This window comes from Carcharodon carcharias, chromosome 13 (assembly GCF_017639515.1).
Source record: "Carcharodon carcharias isolate sCarCar2 chromosome 13, sCarCar2.pri, whole genome shotgun sequence".
NCBI classification, from domain to species: domain Eukaryota; kingdom Metazoa; phylum Chordata; class Chondrichthyes; order Lamniformes; family Lamnidae; genus Carcharodon; species Carcharodon carcharias.
This window is the reverse complement of record NC_054479.1, coordinates 22,907,319-22,923,189: the sequence shown is the minus strand read 5'-3', so window position 1 is coordinate 22,923,189 and position 15,871 is coordinate 22,907,319. Positions and strand designations below refer to the sequence as shown.

General features: G+C 46.0%; 1 protein-coding gene across 3 annotated transcripts in view; it reads right to left on the bottom strand.

The window, feature by feature from the left end:
* Window positions 1-15,871, bottom strand: part of LOC121285829 — a 238,360-nt gene that overhangs the window by 93,906 nt on the left and 128,583 nt on the right. The gene's annotated exons all lie outside the window — the stretch shown is intronic.

The window sequence follows — 15,871 nt, the reverse complement described above, 5'->3', positions numbered from 1 at the left end:
CTACAAGAAGAGAGAAGAAAATACAAAGGGGTTAAAAATGGCTTCAGACAGACAGCAATGTGCTTGACTCTTATCTACTCTCAAGGTCAACTAGGGATGACAATAAATGGCCTTGACAGCCGCGCTCACATCTCATGAACAAATAAAAAAATAACTAAGCTGATTCAGAGTAAAGGAGCATGTACACAAGAAAACAATACTAGAAATTTTGGAGGTAGGGAGAGGCAAAATCATGGAGAATTGTGAAGCTGAGGATCAGAAGCCCTTTCTCTGGGACACAGGAACATAGGAAGAGGAGTATGCCATTTAGCACCTCCAGCCTGATCCTCCATTCAATGAGATCATGGCTGATCTGCAACTTAATTCCACATACCCACATTTCCCCCATATATCTTAATACATTTGGTTAACAAAACTTTAAATCTGAGATTGACGTTTTTAACAATTGATGTGGCACTCAATTACCAATTCTAGAATTCAGAATTCTAAACTTCTACCATTCTTTGCATGTAGGAGTGTTTCTCCTGAAAGGTCTGACTCTAATTTTTTGGACTAAACCCTCTGGTCCCAGAACCCCCAAACCAGCAGAAATCATTTCTTTCCATCTTCTCTATCTGTTCCCCTGTATATCTTGAAAACATTGATGAAAAAAAAACTAGCAGTAAGGACAGGGGTGATGAGGATTTTGGCCTTGGTGCTGGTTATAATATGGGTCACATCATTTTGAATGAGGCAGTGTATGGATGCTGGAAGCAGGAAACGAGACTGGAGAACAATGGCGAACTCAAGCCAGGGGGTGCCAAAAGCATGAATTCTGGCTTCAGTGACATAAGGAAAAAGGGAAAGGCAGAGATCAGCAGATGTGAAGAAACAGCTTAGAGGACTATAGAAAGTACAGGGGTGAAATAAGCAAGAAAATTAGGGAAGCAAAGAGAGAGTATTACAAAATATTGGCAGGTAAAATCAAAGAAAATCCAAACATGTTTTATCAGTTCATTAAGAGCAAGAGAATAACTAATAAAAAGGTAGGACCTCTCAGAGATGTACATGGTATTTTGTGCATTGCTGCTGAAGAAGTGGGCAGGGTTCTCAATGAGTACTTTGCCTCTGTCTTCACTAAGGAGAGAGATGATGATGCAGACATTCTAGTTAAGGAGGAGTGTGAAATATTAGACACAATAAGCATAATGAGAGAGGAAGTATTGGAGAGACTGGCATCCTTGAAGGTGGATAAATCACCAGGGCCAGATGGATTGTATCCCAGTTGTTAAAGGAAGCCAGGGAGAAAATAGCGGATGCTCTAAGGATCATTTTCCAAACCTCATTAGATATAGGCGAGGTACCAGAGGATTGGAGGTCTGTAAACGTTGTTATAATATTTAAAAAGAGGGTGAGGGATAGGCCAGAAAATTATAGGCTGGGCAGTGACTTTGGTGCTGGACAAATTATTGGAATCAATTCTGAGACACAGGATAAACTGCCACTTAGAAAGGCACAGATTGATCAGGATTAGTCTTTTAGGCTTTGTTAGGGGAGATCATGCCTTACTAACTTAATAGAATTTTTTGATGAAGTAACAAGGAGGATTAATGAGGATGATGCAGTGGATGTAGTCTACATGAATTTTAATAAGGCATTTGACAAGGTCCCACTTGGCAGACTGTTCAGAAAAGTGAGATCTCGTGGGATACAGGGGAAGGCAGCGAGTTGGATCCAAAATTGGCTCAGTTGTTTTTGCAAATGGAAAGCGGTTTCCAGTGGCATTCCAGGGCTGAATGTTGGGGCCCTTGCTGTTTGTTGTATATATTAATGACTTGAACTTAAACATGGAAGGCACGATTGGGAAATTTGCAGATGACACAAAAATTGGCCATGTAGTTGATAGTGAAGAGGGTAGCTGTTGTCTCCAGAAAGATACCAATGTTTTGGTTGAGCGAGTGGAAAAACAGCAAATAGAATTCAATTCAGAAAAGTGTGAGGTAATGCATTTGGGGAGGGTAAACAAAGCTAGAGAATACTCAATAAACGGGAAGATATTGAGAGGGGCTGAGGAAGCGAGAGACCTTGGAGTGCATGTCCACAGGTCCCTGAAGGTGGTAGGACAGGTGGATAAGATGGGAAAGAAAACGAATGGAATGCTTTCCTTTATTGGACAAGATATTGAATACAAAAGCAGGGATGTAAAGATGGAACTGTATAAAATGCTGGTTAAGCCACAGCTGGAATTTTGTGTACAGTTTTGGTCGCCACATTACAGGAAGAACATAATTGCTCTGGAGAGAGTACATAGGAGAGTCAAGATTGTTGCCAGGGCTCAAAAGTTGCAGCTAAGAGGAGAGATTGGACTGGCTAGGATTGTTTTCCTTAGAACAGAGGAGGCTAAGGAGTGACATAATTGAGGTGTACAAAATTATGAGGGGCTTAGATAGGGTAGACAGGAAAGACCTGTTTCTAGCTGTTTTACTCAGAGGGTGGTGGGCATCTGAAAATCACTGCCTATATTGGTGGTTGAGGTAGTAACGCTCAACTCATTTAAAAGATACCTGGATCTGCAGCTGAAGTGCTATATAAGGTGCTGGAAAGTGGGATTAAAAATGAATGGCTAGTTTTTTTCTTTTCTCTTTTTTTTGGCTGGCGCAGACACGACTTTTCTATGGTTCTAACAGTAATGGATCAGCTATTCTGGAGGATTGAGGTGTGCAGAGCAGGGGCAAATGTGGGGAGGAGGGATTATTTTAGCTCAGCCAGACCTTGTTGGATAACTGTTGTGGAAAATGGGAACATTTGAACAGTTCTAGTATGGAGCTGGTACAGCAGAGTGTCATTGGCATACAGCAATGCATCAACAATGAGTAACATCTAAACGATGAATTGGAGGGGACAAGGATTGAACTCTGAGGCACACCAGATGTGACTTTTTGGACACAGAAGAAGCAGACTTTTTTCTTCTCTCCATTCATGGAATGTGGGCATCACTGGCTAGGCCAGCATTTACTGACCGCCCCTTACTCAGAGGGCATTTAGGAGTAAACCACATTGTTGTGGGTCTGGAGTCACATGTAGGCCAGACCAGGATGCCTAACCAGATGGGTTTTTACAACAACTGGCAATGGTTGTGTGGTCATCATCAGACTTTTAATTCCGGATTTTTAGGGAATTCAAATTTCACCATCTGCTGTGGTGGGATTCGAACCCAGGAATATTACCCTGGGTCTCTGGAATATTAGTCCAGTGACAATACCACTATGTAACGTTAGATTTACCTCCATTGTGAAGGTGTCACTTTGGCAGGGCAGGAACTCTACAATCATGTATCTGTGACCCCAAGTCTAGCCAATTTACCTTTTTTGAGACAGGTTTCCCAGCTTCTGCTGAGTGTGTGGTGGAGAATGGTCATAGTAGGCCTTAAGAGGTAAACCACATGCTTTCAAACCTGGCGAGGTCCATGATGCCATCAGATTGTAAGGTTCATAATACAGCAGAAAACCAAATTGAATACAGAGGTCCTCACTTAATCTCATCCCGCACAATGTATTTTTGCATTAATGTCGCTCTCCTATTTGAACCTTGCATTTGCATTTCATTGTTGCTGCTTTGTGTTAATGCTGCCATACACCTGGACATTCCCACATACCTCCCATGTTGAACCTGCGAGAGCTCACTCTTGGATCTTAGGTAAGGCAGAGAAAAGGAAATCTCGGGAGAGTGTTATGAGCCTCAGACAGACTATTCCACATAGCGTCATATGGAATAACGTTGCATTTTCCAGGAACCAACTAATGACATTAAATGAGGAAAAAAAAATAAAAACAAAAAAACTGCGGATGCTGGAAATCCAAAACAAAAACAGAATTACCTGGAAAAACTCAGCAGGTCTGGCAGCATCGGCGGAGAAGAAAAGAGTTGACGTTTCGAGTCCTCATGACCCTTCGACAGAACTTGAGTTCGAGTCCAGGAAAGAGCTGAAATATAAGCTGGTTTAAGGTGTGTGTGTGGGGGGCGGAGAGATAGAGAGACAGAGAGGTGGAGGGGGTTGGTGTGGTTGTAGCGACAAACAAGCAGTGATAGAAGCAGATCATCAAAAGATGTCAACAACAATAGTACAATAGAACACATAGGTGTTAAAGTTAAAGTTGGTGATATTATCTAAACGAATGTGCTAATTAAGAATGGATGGTAGGGCACTCAAGGTATAGCTCTAGTGGTTTTTTTTTTATTTTATATAATGGAAATAGGTGGGAAAAGGAAAATCTTTATAATTTATTGGGAAAAAAAAAAGAAGGGGGAAACAGAAAGGGGGTGGGGATGGGGGAGGGGACTCACGACCTAAAGTTGTTGAATTCAATATTCAGTCCGGAAGGCTGTAAAGTCCCTAGTCGGAAGATGAGGTGTTGTTCCTCCAGTTTGCGTTGGGCTTCACTGGAACAATGCAGCAAGCCAAGGACAGACATGTGGGCAAGAGAGCAGGGTGGAGTGTTAAAATGGCAAGCGACAGGGAGGTTTGGGTCATTCTTGCGGACAGACCGCAGGTGTTCTGCAAAGCGGTCGCCCAGTTTACGTTTGGTCTCTCCAATGTAGAGGAGACCACATTGGGAGCAACGAATGCAGTAGACTAAGTTGGGGGAAATGCAAGTGAAATGCTGCTTCACTTGAAAGGAGTGTTTGGGTCCTTGGACGGTGAGGAGAGAGGAAGTGAAGGGGCAGGTGTTGCATCTTTTGCGTGGGCAAGGGGTTGTGCCATAGGAGGGGGTTGAGGAGTAGGGGGTGATGGAGGAGTGGACCAGGGTGTCCCGGAGGGAGCGATCCCTACGGAATGCCGATAAGGGGGGTGAAGGGAAGATGTGTTTGGTAGTGGCATCATGCTGGAGTTGGCGGAAATGGCGGAGGATGATCCTTTGAATGCGGAGGCTGGTGGGGTGATAAGTGAGGACAAGGGGGACCCTATCATGTTTCTGGGAGGGAGGAGAAGGAGTGAGGGCGGATGCGCGGGAGATGGGCCGGACACGGTTGAGGGTCCTGTCAACGACCGTGGGTGGAAAACCTCGGTTAAGGAAGAAGGAGGACATGTCAGAGGAACTGTTTTTGAATGTAGCATCATCGGAACAGATGCGACGGAGGCGAAGGAACTGAGAGAATGGGATGGAGTCCTTACAAGAAGTGGGGTGTGAGGAGCTGTAGTCGAGATAGCTGTGGGTGTCGGTGGGTTTGTAATGGATATTGGTGGACAGTCTATCACCAGAGATTGAGACAGAGAGGTCAAGGAAGGGAAGGGAAGTGTCAGAGATGGACCACGTGAAAATGATGGAGGGGTGGAGATTGGAAGCAAAATTAATAAATTTTTCCAAGTCCTGACGAGAGCATGAAGCAGCACCGAAATAATCATCGATGTACCGGAGAAAGAGTTGTGGAAGGGGGCCGGAGTAGGACTGCAACAAGGAATGTTCCACATACCCCATAAAGAGACAGGCATAGCTGGGGCCCATGCGGGTACCCATAGCCACACCTTTTATTTGGAGGAAGTGAGAGGAGTTGAAGGAGAAATTGTTCAGCGTGAGAACAAGTTCAGCCAGACGGAGGAGAGTAGTGGTGGATGGGGATTGTTCGGGCCTCTGTTCAAGGAAGAAGCTAAGGGCCCTCAGACCATCCTGGTGGGGGATGGAGGTGTAGAGGGATTGGACGTCCGTGGTGAAGAGGAAGCGGTAGGGGCCAGGGAACTGGAAATTGTTGATGTGACGTAAGGTGTCAGAGGAATCACGGATGTAGGTGGGAAGGGACTGGACAAGGGGAGAGAGAAGGGAGTCAAGATAACGAGAAATGAGTTCTGTGGGGCAGGAGCAAGCTGAGACGATCGGTCTACCGGGGCAGTTCTGTTTGTGGATTTTGGGTAGGAGATAGAAGCGGGCCGTCCGAGGTTGGGCAACTATCAGGTTGGAAGCTGTGGGAGGGAGATCCCCAGAGGAGATGAGGTCAGTGACAGTCCTGGAAACAATGGCTTGATGTTCAGTGGTGGGGTCATGGTCCAGGGAGAGGTAGGAGGAAGTGTCTGCGAGTTGACGCTCAGCCTCCGCGTGGTAGAGGTCAGTGCGCCAGACAACAACAGCACCACCCTTGTCAGCGGGTTTGATGACAATGTCAGGGTTGGACCTGAGAGAATGGAGTGCAGTAAGTTCAGAGAGAGACAGGTTAGAATGGGTGAGAGGAGCAGAGAAATTGAGACGACTAATGTCGCGTCGACAGTTCTCAATGAAAGGATCGAGAGAAGGTAAGAATCCAGAGGGAGGGGTCCAGGTGGAGGGAGAATATTGAAGATGGGTAAAAGGATCCGTTGAACTGGGAGAGGACTCCTGCCCAAAGAAGTGAGCCCGGAGACGAAGACGGTGGAAGAAGAGTTCAGTATCATGCCGAGCCCGAAATTCATTGAGGTGAGGGCGTAAGGGTATGAAACTAAGTCCTTTGCTGAGCACTGAACGTTCAGCATCGGAGAGGGGAAGGTCAGGGGGTATAGTGAATACACGGCTGGGGTTGGGATTGGAAGATGGGGTGGGGACGGAGGGACAGGCAGGGGTGGAGGGTCCTAGATGGGCACCATCGACACCAACACCCATCTAGGACCCTCCACCCCTGCCTGTCCCTCCGTCCCCACCCCATCTTCCAATCCCAACCCCAGCCGTGTATTCACTATACCCCCTGACCTTCCCCTCTCCGATGCTGAACGTTCAGTGCTCAGCAAAGGACTTAGTTTCATACCCTTACGCCCTCACCTCAATGAATTTCGGGCTCGGCATGATACTGAACTCTTCTTCCACCGTCTTCGTCTCCGGGCTCACTTCTTTGGGCAGGAGTCCTCTCCCAGTTCAACGGATCCTTTTACCCATCTTCAATATTCTCCCTCCACCTGGACCCCTCCCTCTGGATTCTTACCTTCTCTCGATCCTTTCATTGAGAACTGTCGACGCGACATTAGTCGTCTCAATTTCTCTGCTCCTCTCACCCATTCTAACCTGTCTCTCTCTGAACTTACTGCACTCCATTCTCTCAGGTCCAACCCTGACATTGTCATCAAACCCGCTGACAAGGGTGGTGCTGTTGTTGTCTGGCGCACTGACCTCTACCACGCGGAGGCTGAGCGTCAACTCGCAGACACTTCCTCCTACCTCTCCCTGGACCATGACCCCACCACTGAACATCAAGCCATTGTTTCCAGGACTGTCACTGACCTCATCTCCTCTGGGGATCTCCCTCCCACAGCTTCCAACCTGATAGTTGCCCAACCTCGGACGGCCCGCTTCTATCTCCTACCCAAAATCCACAAACAGAACTGCCCCGGTAGACCGATCGTCTCAGCTTGCTCCTGCCCCACAGAACTCATTTCTCGTTATCTTGACTCCCTTCTCTCTCCCCTTGTCCAGTCCCTTCCCACCTACATCCGTGATTCCTCTGACACCTTACGTCACATCAACAATTTCCAGTTCCCTGGCCCCTACCGCTTCCTCTTCACCATGGACGTCCAATCCCTCTACACCTCCATCCCCCACCAGGATGGTCTGAGGGCCCTTAGCTTCTTCCTTGAACAGAGGCCCGAACAATCCCCATCCACCACTACTCTCCTCCGTCTGGCTGAACTTGTTCTCACGCTGAACAATTTCTCCTTCAACTCCTCTCACTTCCTCCAAATAAAAGGTGTGGCTATGGGTACCCGCATGGGCCCCAGCTATGCCTGTCTCTTTATGGGGTATGTGGAACATTCCTTGTTGCAGTCCTACTCCGGCCCCCTTCCACAACTCTTTCTCCGGTACATCGATGATTATTTCGGTGCTGCTTCATGCTCTCGTCAGGACTTGGAAAAATTTATTAATTTTGCTTCCAATCTCCACCCCTCCATCATTTTCACGTGGTCCATCTCTGACACTTCCCTTCCCTTCCTTGACCTCTCTGTCTCAATCTCTGGTGATAGACTGTCCACCAATATCCATTACAAACCCACCGACACCCACAGCTATCTCGACTACAGCTCCTCACACCCCACTTCCTGTAAGGACTCCATCCCATTCTCTCAGTTCCTTCGCCTCCGTCGCATCTGTTCCGATGATGCTACATTCAAAAACAGTTCCTCTGACATGTCCTCCTTCTTCCTTAACCGAGGTTTTCCACCCACGGTCGTTGACAGGGCCCTCAACCGTGTCCGGCCCATCTCCCGCGCATCCGCCCTCACTCCTTCTCCTCCCTCCCAGAAACATGATAGGGTCCCCCTTGTCCTCACTTATCACCCCACCAGCCTCCGCATTCAAAGGATCATCCTCCGCCATTTCCGCCAACTCCAGCATGATGCCACTACCAAACACATCTTCCCTTCACCCCCCTTATCGGCATTCCGTAGGGATCGCTCCCTCCGGGACACCCTGGTCCACTCCTCCATCACCCCCTACTCCTCAACCCCCTCCTATGGCACAACCCCTTGCCCACGCAAAAGATGCAACACCTGCCCCTTCACTTCCTCTCTCCTCACCGTCCAAGGACCCAAACACTCCTTTCAAGTGAAGCAGCATTTCACTTGCATTTCCCCCAACTTAGTCTACTGCATTCGTTGCTCCCAATGTGGTCTCCTCTACATTGGAGAGACCAAACGTAAACTGGGCGACCGCTTTGCAGAACACCTGCGGTCTGTCCGCAAGAATGACCCAAACCTCCCTGTCGCTTGCCATTTTAACACTCCACCCTGCTCTCTTGCCCACATGTCTGTCCTTGGCTTGCTGCATTGTTCCAGTGAAGCCCAACGCAAACTGGAGGAACAACACCTCATCTTCCGACTAGGGACTTTACAGCCTTCCGGACTGAATATTGAATTCAACAACTTTAGGTCGTGAGTCCCCTCCCCCATCCCCACCCCCTTTCTGTTTCCCCCTTTTTTTTTTCCCAATAAATTATAAAGATTTTCCTTTTCCCACCTATTTCCATTATATAAAATAAAAAAAAAAACCCACTAGAGCTATACCTTGAGTGCCCTACCATCCATTCTTAATTAGCACATTCGTTTAGATAATATCACCAACTTTAACTTTAACACCTATGTGTTCTATTGTACTATTGTTGTTGACATCTTTTGATGATCTGCTTCTATCACTGCTTGTTTGTCGCTACAACCACACCAACCCCCTCCACCTCTCTGTCTCTCTATCTCTCCGCCCCCCACACACACACCTTAAACCAGCTTATATTTCAGCTCTTTCCTGGACTCGAACTCAAGTTCTGTCGAAGGGTCATGAGGACTCGAAACGTCAACTCTTTTCTTCTCCGCCGATGCTGCCATTAAATGAGGAATCCTTGTGCAGAGTGCAAGGGAATAAGACAGCCAAAGGGAAAGTGTAAGAATAGATTAGTGGCTAACATAAAAGGGAACCCAAAAGTCTTTTACGAACACAAACTGTAAAAGACTGGTCAAACGGAAGAGTGGGGCCCATTGGGAAACAAAAAGGAGACATTCTTGTGGAGATGGGGAGCATGGCTGAGGTACTAAATGAGTACTTTGCATCTATCTTCATTCGAGAAAAGGATGTTGCCAATACAACAGTAAAGGAGGATCTAGTACCAATATTGAATTGGATAAAAATAAATATGGAAGAGGTACTTAAAAGGTTGGTAGTCTTCATGTTAGAAAAGTCATCGTGTCCAGATGAAATGCATCTTAGATTACCAAGGAAAGTGATGATGTAAATTACAGAGGATCTGACCACAATCTTCCAATCCTTCGTGGGTTTGGGGGGCATTGCCAGAAGGCTGAAGGATGCAACTGTTACACACACTCTTCAAAAAAACAGGGGAATAGCTGAAGGTCAGTCAGTGTAACTAGCTCTACCAAAGAGTCAGCACAAGCATGAACAACTGAATGGCCTCCATCTATTATGTATCTTTCTATTAATTCTACAACTGCTGCATTTTATGTACTTGTTGACATACTAGCATATTATTTCCATTAAAAAATTCTATGATGATAACTTTGTTTGGAAGTGGGAAGGGATCGACTTTTGAATGGTATTCTCCCCACTGAAAATTCTGATGTCCACAACGTAGGCTGATATTAGTACAGACATCGACGTGACGTTAGTCGTCTCAATTTCTCTGCTCCTCTCACCCACTTTAACCTGTCTCTCTCTGAACTTGCTGCACTCCGTTCTCTCAGGTCCAACCCTGACGTTGTCATCAAACCTGCTGACAAGGGTGGAGCTGTTGCTGTCTGGTGCACTGACCTCTACCACGCAGAGGCTGAGCGTCAACTCGCAGACACTTCCTCCCACCTCCCCCTGGACCATGACCCCACCACTGAACATCAAGCCATTGTTTCCAGGACTGTTACTGACCTCATCTCCTCTGGAGATATTCCTTCCACAGCTTCCAACCTGATAGTCTCCCAACCTCAGACGGCCTGCTTCTATCTCCTACGCAAAAACCACAAACAGGAATGTCCCGGCAGACCGATCATGTCAGCCTGTTCCTGCCCCACGGAATTCATTTCTTGCTATCTTGACTCCATTCTCTCTCCCCTTGTCCAGTCCCTTCCCACCTACATCTGTGATTCCTCTGACACCCTACATCATATCAACAATTTCCAGTTCCCTGGCCCCAACCGCCTCCTCTTCAAAATGGACGTCCAATCCCTCTACACCTTCATCCCTCACCGGGATGGTCTGAGGGCTCTCCACTTCTTCCTCGACCAGAGGCCTGAACAATCCCCATCCACCACGACTCTCCTCCATCTGGCTGAACTTGTTCTCACACTGAACAATTTCTCCTTAAACTCCTCTCACTTCCTCCAAATAAAAGGTGTGGCTATGGGTACCCGCATGGGCCCCAGCTATGCCTGTCTCTTTATGGGGTATGTGGAACATTCCTTGTTCCAGTCCTACTCCGGCATCTCCCACAACTCTTTCTCCGGTACATCGATGATTACTTCGGTGCTGCTTCATGCTCTCGTCTGGACCTGGAAAAATTTATTAATTTTGCTTCCAATTTCCACCCCTCCATCATTTTCACATGGTCCATCTCTGACACTTCCCTTCCTTGACATCTCTGTCTCAACTTCTGGTAATAGACTGTCCACCAATATCCATTACAAGCCTACTGACTCTCACAGCTACCTCGACTACAGCTCCTCACACCCCGCTTCCTGTAAGGACTCCATCCCATTCTCTCAGTTCCTTCGCCTCCGTTGCATCTGTTCTGATGATGCCACTTTCAAAAACAGTTTCTCTGACATGTCTTCCTTCTTCCTTAACCGAGGTTTTCCACCCACGGTGGTTAACAGGGCCCTCAACCGTGTCCGGCCCATCTCCCGCGCATCCACCCTCACACCTTCCTCTCCCTCCCAGGAACATGATAGGGTCCTCCTTGTCTTCACTTATCACCCCACCAGCCTCCGCATTCAAAGGATCATCCTCTGCCATTTGTGCCAACTCCAGCACGATGCCACCACCAAACACATCTTCCCTTCACCCCCCACACCCCCCACACCCGGGCGGCATTCCACAGGGATCGTTCCCTCAGGGACACCCTGGTCCACTCCTCCATCACCTTCTACACCTCAACCCCCTCCCACGGCACCTTCCCATGCAACCGCAGAAGGTGCAACACCTGCCCCTTTACTTCCCCTCTCCTCACTGTCCAAGGCCCAAACACTCCTTTCAAGTGAAGCAGCATTTCACTTGCACTTCCCTCAATTTAGTCTACTGCATTTGCTACTCCCAATGCGGTTTCCTCTCCGTTGGAGAGACCAAATGCAGACTGGGTGACCGCTTTGCAGAACACCTGCAGTCTGTCTGCAAGCATTACCCAGACCTCCCTGTCGTTTGCCATTTCAACATTCCACCCTGCTCTCATGCCCACATGTCCGTCCTTGGCTTGTTGCATTTTTCTAATGAAGCTCAACGCAAACTGGAGGAACAACACCTCATCTTCCGATTAGGCACTTTACAGCCTTCCGGACTGAATATTGAGTTCAACAATTTTAGATCATGAACTCTCTCCTCCATCCCCACCCCCTTTCTGATCCCCCACCTTTTTTTTCCCAATAATTTATATAGATTTTTCTTTTCCCACATACTTCCATTATTTTTAAATGTATTTCCATCCATTGTTTTATATCTACCTTTTTCAATTCCTTCACCCCGCCCCACCCCCACTAGGGCTATCTGTACCTTGCTTGTCCTGCTTTCTACCCTTAATTAGCACATTCCTTAGATAATATCGCCACCTTCAATACCTCTTTGTCCTTTTGTCGGTGACATCTTTTGTCTACCTCCACCTATCACTGGCCGTCTATCCAGCTCTACTTGTTCCCCACCGCCCCCCCACCCTAAACCAGCTTATATTTCACCTCTCTTCTATTTTTACTTAGTTCTGTTGAAGAGTCATTTGGACTCGAAACGTTAGCTGTGCTCCTCTCCGCAGCTGCTGCCAGACCTGCTGAGTTTTTCCAGGTATTTTTGTTTTTGTTTTGGATTTCCACCATCCGCAGTTTTTTGTTTTTATCTATAGGCTGACAGCTGATTGGCATGGCAGGTGAAGAGCCAGGCTGATGGACATGCGTCATCCTGTGCAATTAGAACTGGCCATTAACCAGCAACTGTTTTGTAAGAGGCCCAGAATTCTCAACAAGTAATGTAGCAGCTCCAACAACGCATTTGAGATGGAGTCAGAGGTTCAATATAGAAAACTGGTCATTAGAGGGAGAGGCTGGTGACTGCCAGGGAATGATATCTGCCTTTGCACTGTCATGTGAACCTTTGCTCACCAATTAAAACTGGAAATTCAAGTTACCAACATGAAATCACACCATTAAAACACACCCCAACCTCTCAACAGTTTCTTCACGTGACTGTAGACAGGTTCAACTTCACCCTTTTAGTTTGTTTTAACTAAACCTCTGGTTTATTCATATCAGGCACTGAGTACTGATCATCCAATAAACAGTGTTGGAGTGATACTCTTGGATCCTTTGAAAAGCACTATTTTGGGGACAGCTTAGTGTTGTGAGTCTGCAAGCTCCAGAACTAAATCAAGACACCCCCAAATTAATTTCACCTCAGGCCAGCTTAGGCTAGATTCAATCATAGGTCTAAAAATAAAAGTACGACGTGCTAAACCAAGGTCTGATCCTGTAGAGTTATCTGTTACCAAGCTGCGCTTCAATTTGCAGAATATGAGCACAATGAGAGGTTGACAAACTGCAATCAACCAGGAAGTTGTCAGATATCTAGTTTGGACAGGCTTACTATATCAGAGCAGTCGACATCTCTGAAACAAGAAGTCACCTTATCCATAAACAAGTGCTGCTGGCATTTTCAACCTATGACTAGCACTATGCTAGCTCTTGGTGGAAAGCCAATTGGAATGCACCGTTGTGTAGAGCCAATCACTAGACTCAAGTATATTACCCCCAGGCCTACAATACAATACAGCTTCTCATTAACTGAGGGCAGCAGAATGATTGCAATAAAGCCCGGGAGGGAAGGCAGCAAAGAACTCTGCTGGGGTTTGCGATTTGGGTGGTGCAATCGGCCTCAGGGCCCCAGGCTAAGGTGTGGGGGAGGTGCAGTGACCACATGAATGAGCTTGCCAAAATGCCCCACTCTCAAACAGCCTGTCAATGTTCAACATCTTTGCTCAAACACGAAGAATGATAACAAAGTTAAGTACTAGAGAAACATTGACAGTCATGAAACTGACAGCCATTAAACTGACACCCATACCAAGAGGTCAGCACTTTCAGGAGAGGAAAAAAATTGGAAAGATTTAAAAGAAAAATCACTAGATACATTTCGTCTCCAAGGAAATGCATTTATGTTGCTAAGGGTCCAAAAGCAGATCATGACGAGCCAACACCAGAAGACCGTGTGGGATCCACTCAGCTGATGGATCTCTCTGACAAGTTTCTTTTCAGGAATGCAGGAAATTTGGATCTTTTTCTCTCTTGCTTGCTGACTGAGAGACTGGGGTTAAAACTCTACAATTCCATCCATTTTTCCAGGAAAGCTGCAAACCAATGGCCCTCAGCCATCATTCATATTTATGCCCACAAAGTATGAGTAAACATTTTGACTGCAGGCGTATTATAGTAGAATACAATCCTGGTTTTACAGGATATTCTCATACAGGTACATCTCCAGCAGAGCAGCAGAGATCAGCACAGGAACTCCTGATGTCTTTTCCCACTCTGAACCGGGGGTATGAAGCCCATTTGCAGCTTTTGACGGAGATGGGCTAACAGAGCACAAGCAGGGACTGAATGCGGGGCCTTTGTGGCTGAACCACTCACTAGATAAACCCAATTAGCCAATTTGAGAATCTGGTCATCCAACTTTACTTTGAAGTCATCAAATTTTACCAAGTTTGTCCCATGCACTCAGGAAAATAATACACTGTCTGTCCATAGGTGGCAGCAGTGTTTGCATAGTAAAGGTACAGTTTTCAGTAGATATTCTAAAGTTAACCTCTTAAATTGGATAATGGCTCTAATTTCATATACAGTATTAAAAGCTAGTGAACAGGTACAAAAATAATTTAAAACACTGAAATATTGGCCTTTATCTCTAAAGGGCTGGAATGCAAAGGGTGCTAGTTATGATATAGCTGTACAAAGCTCTGATTAGGTCCCATCTTGAGTACTATACCCACTTCAGGAAAACACACCTCAGAAACCAAATATTGGCCTTGAAGGAGGTGCAGTGCAAATACATTGAATGATACTACAGTTAAATTATGAGGAGAGGTTGCATGGACTGGGCTTGTAGTCTCTTGAAAAAAGATTAAAGAGTAATCTGATTGAAGCTGATTAAAGGATTTGATAGGGTAGATTGAGAAACTATTTCCACTGGTATGGGAGAACCTAAAGCAAGAAGGACGTAACCTGAAATTTAGTGCTAGGGTGTACACCGGTGCTTTCAGAAAGCAGTTTTTCACACTAAGGGTATTGGAAATCTGGAACTCTCTCCTCCATAGGATATCAAGCCTAGGTCAACTGACAATTTCAAAACTGAGTGGTAAGATTTTTTTAGTCAAGGAAGTTGAGTTATGGATCCAAGAAAGCATCATAATTACACCTGATACTGCCTCTGCCTAATTTATATACAAGCGCACTTACAACAAAGGTCACTGGATCCTGTTCAGAAGTAGAAATCCTAATTGATTTTCCCTCCATGTGAACTCAATTGCCATGTGTACCATTTTTAACTATTAGCCTAGAAATTAGGAAATTCGACTGGAAATCAAGTGGAAAACTATTCTTGACATTTATGCACTAATTGACTGAGCCATCTGGTAGGCAATGATACTCATAAGTTCAAGAATACTCTGGGCCTGAATTTCCTCAAGGGTTCTGATTCCAACCTTTACTTTTCCCCTAACCTTCCCCCCTACATATAGCATCTTCACTTTATGCTTAAAGTGTTATATGATCCCTCCTTAATTGTTTTCTCAATAACCAACCTGTGTAACTTTTCCTTACACTGTGTAATTTGTTACTAAATAGCCTTTTCCCATTACCAAGAAGTTTGAGGTAGAGACAGCTAATGGTTGTAATAGGTCTTTAGCAGTGGTTTGGGGAGCTGACTTTAACAATAGATACCAGCAGACTCAATGCCTCCAGACATACTTGCACTCATAAGCTTGAGCAAGGAGCAAGGGACAAACACAACTTCATTCATGGTGAAAGAAAGAGCACAGAATGGCGGATTTGCAGGGTAGCGGTTAAGATAAAAGAAGTAAACACATTTCAAAATAGTTTTGGATTCTTGGGTGCAATTCTCCCAATAAAAATCTTCTCAAAACCCATCTTTTCGATGAAGCTTTTGATCACCTCTTTTAACTCTTGCACTATGGC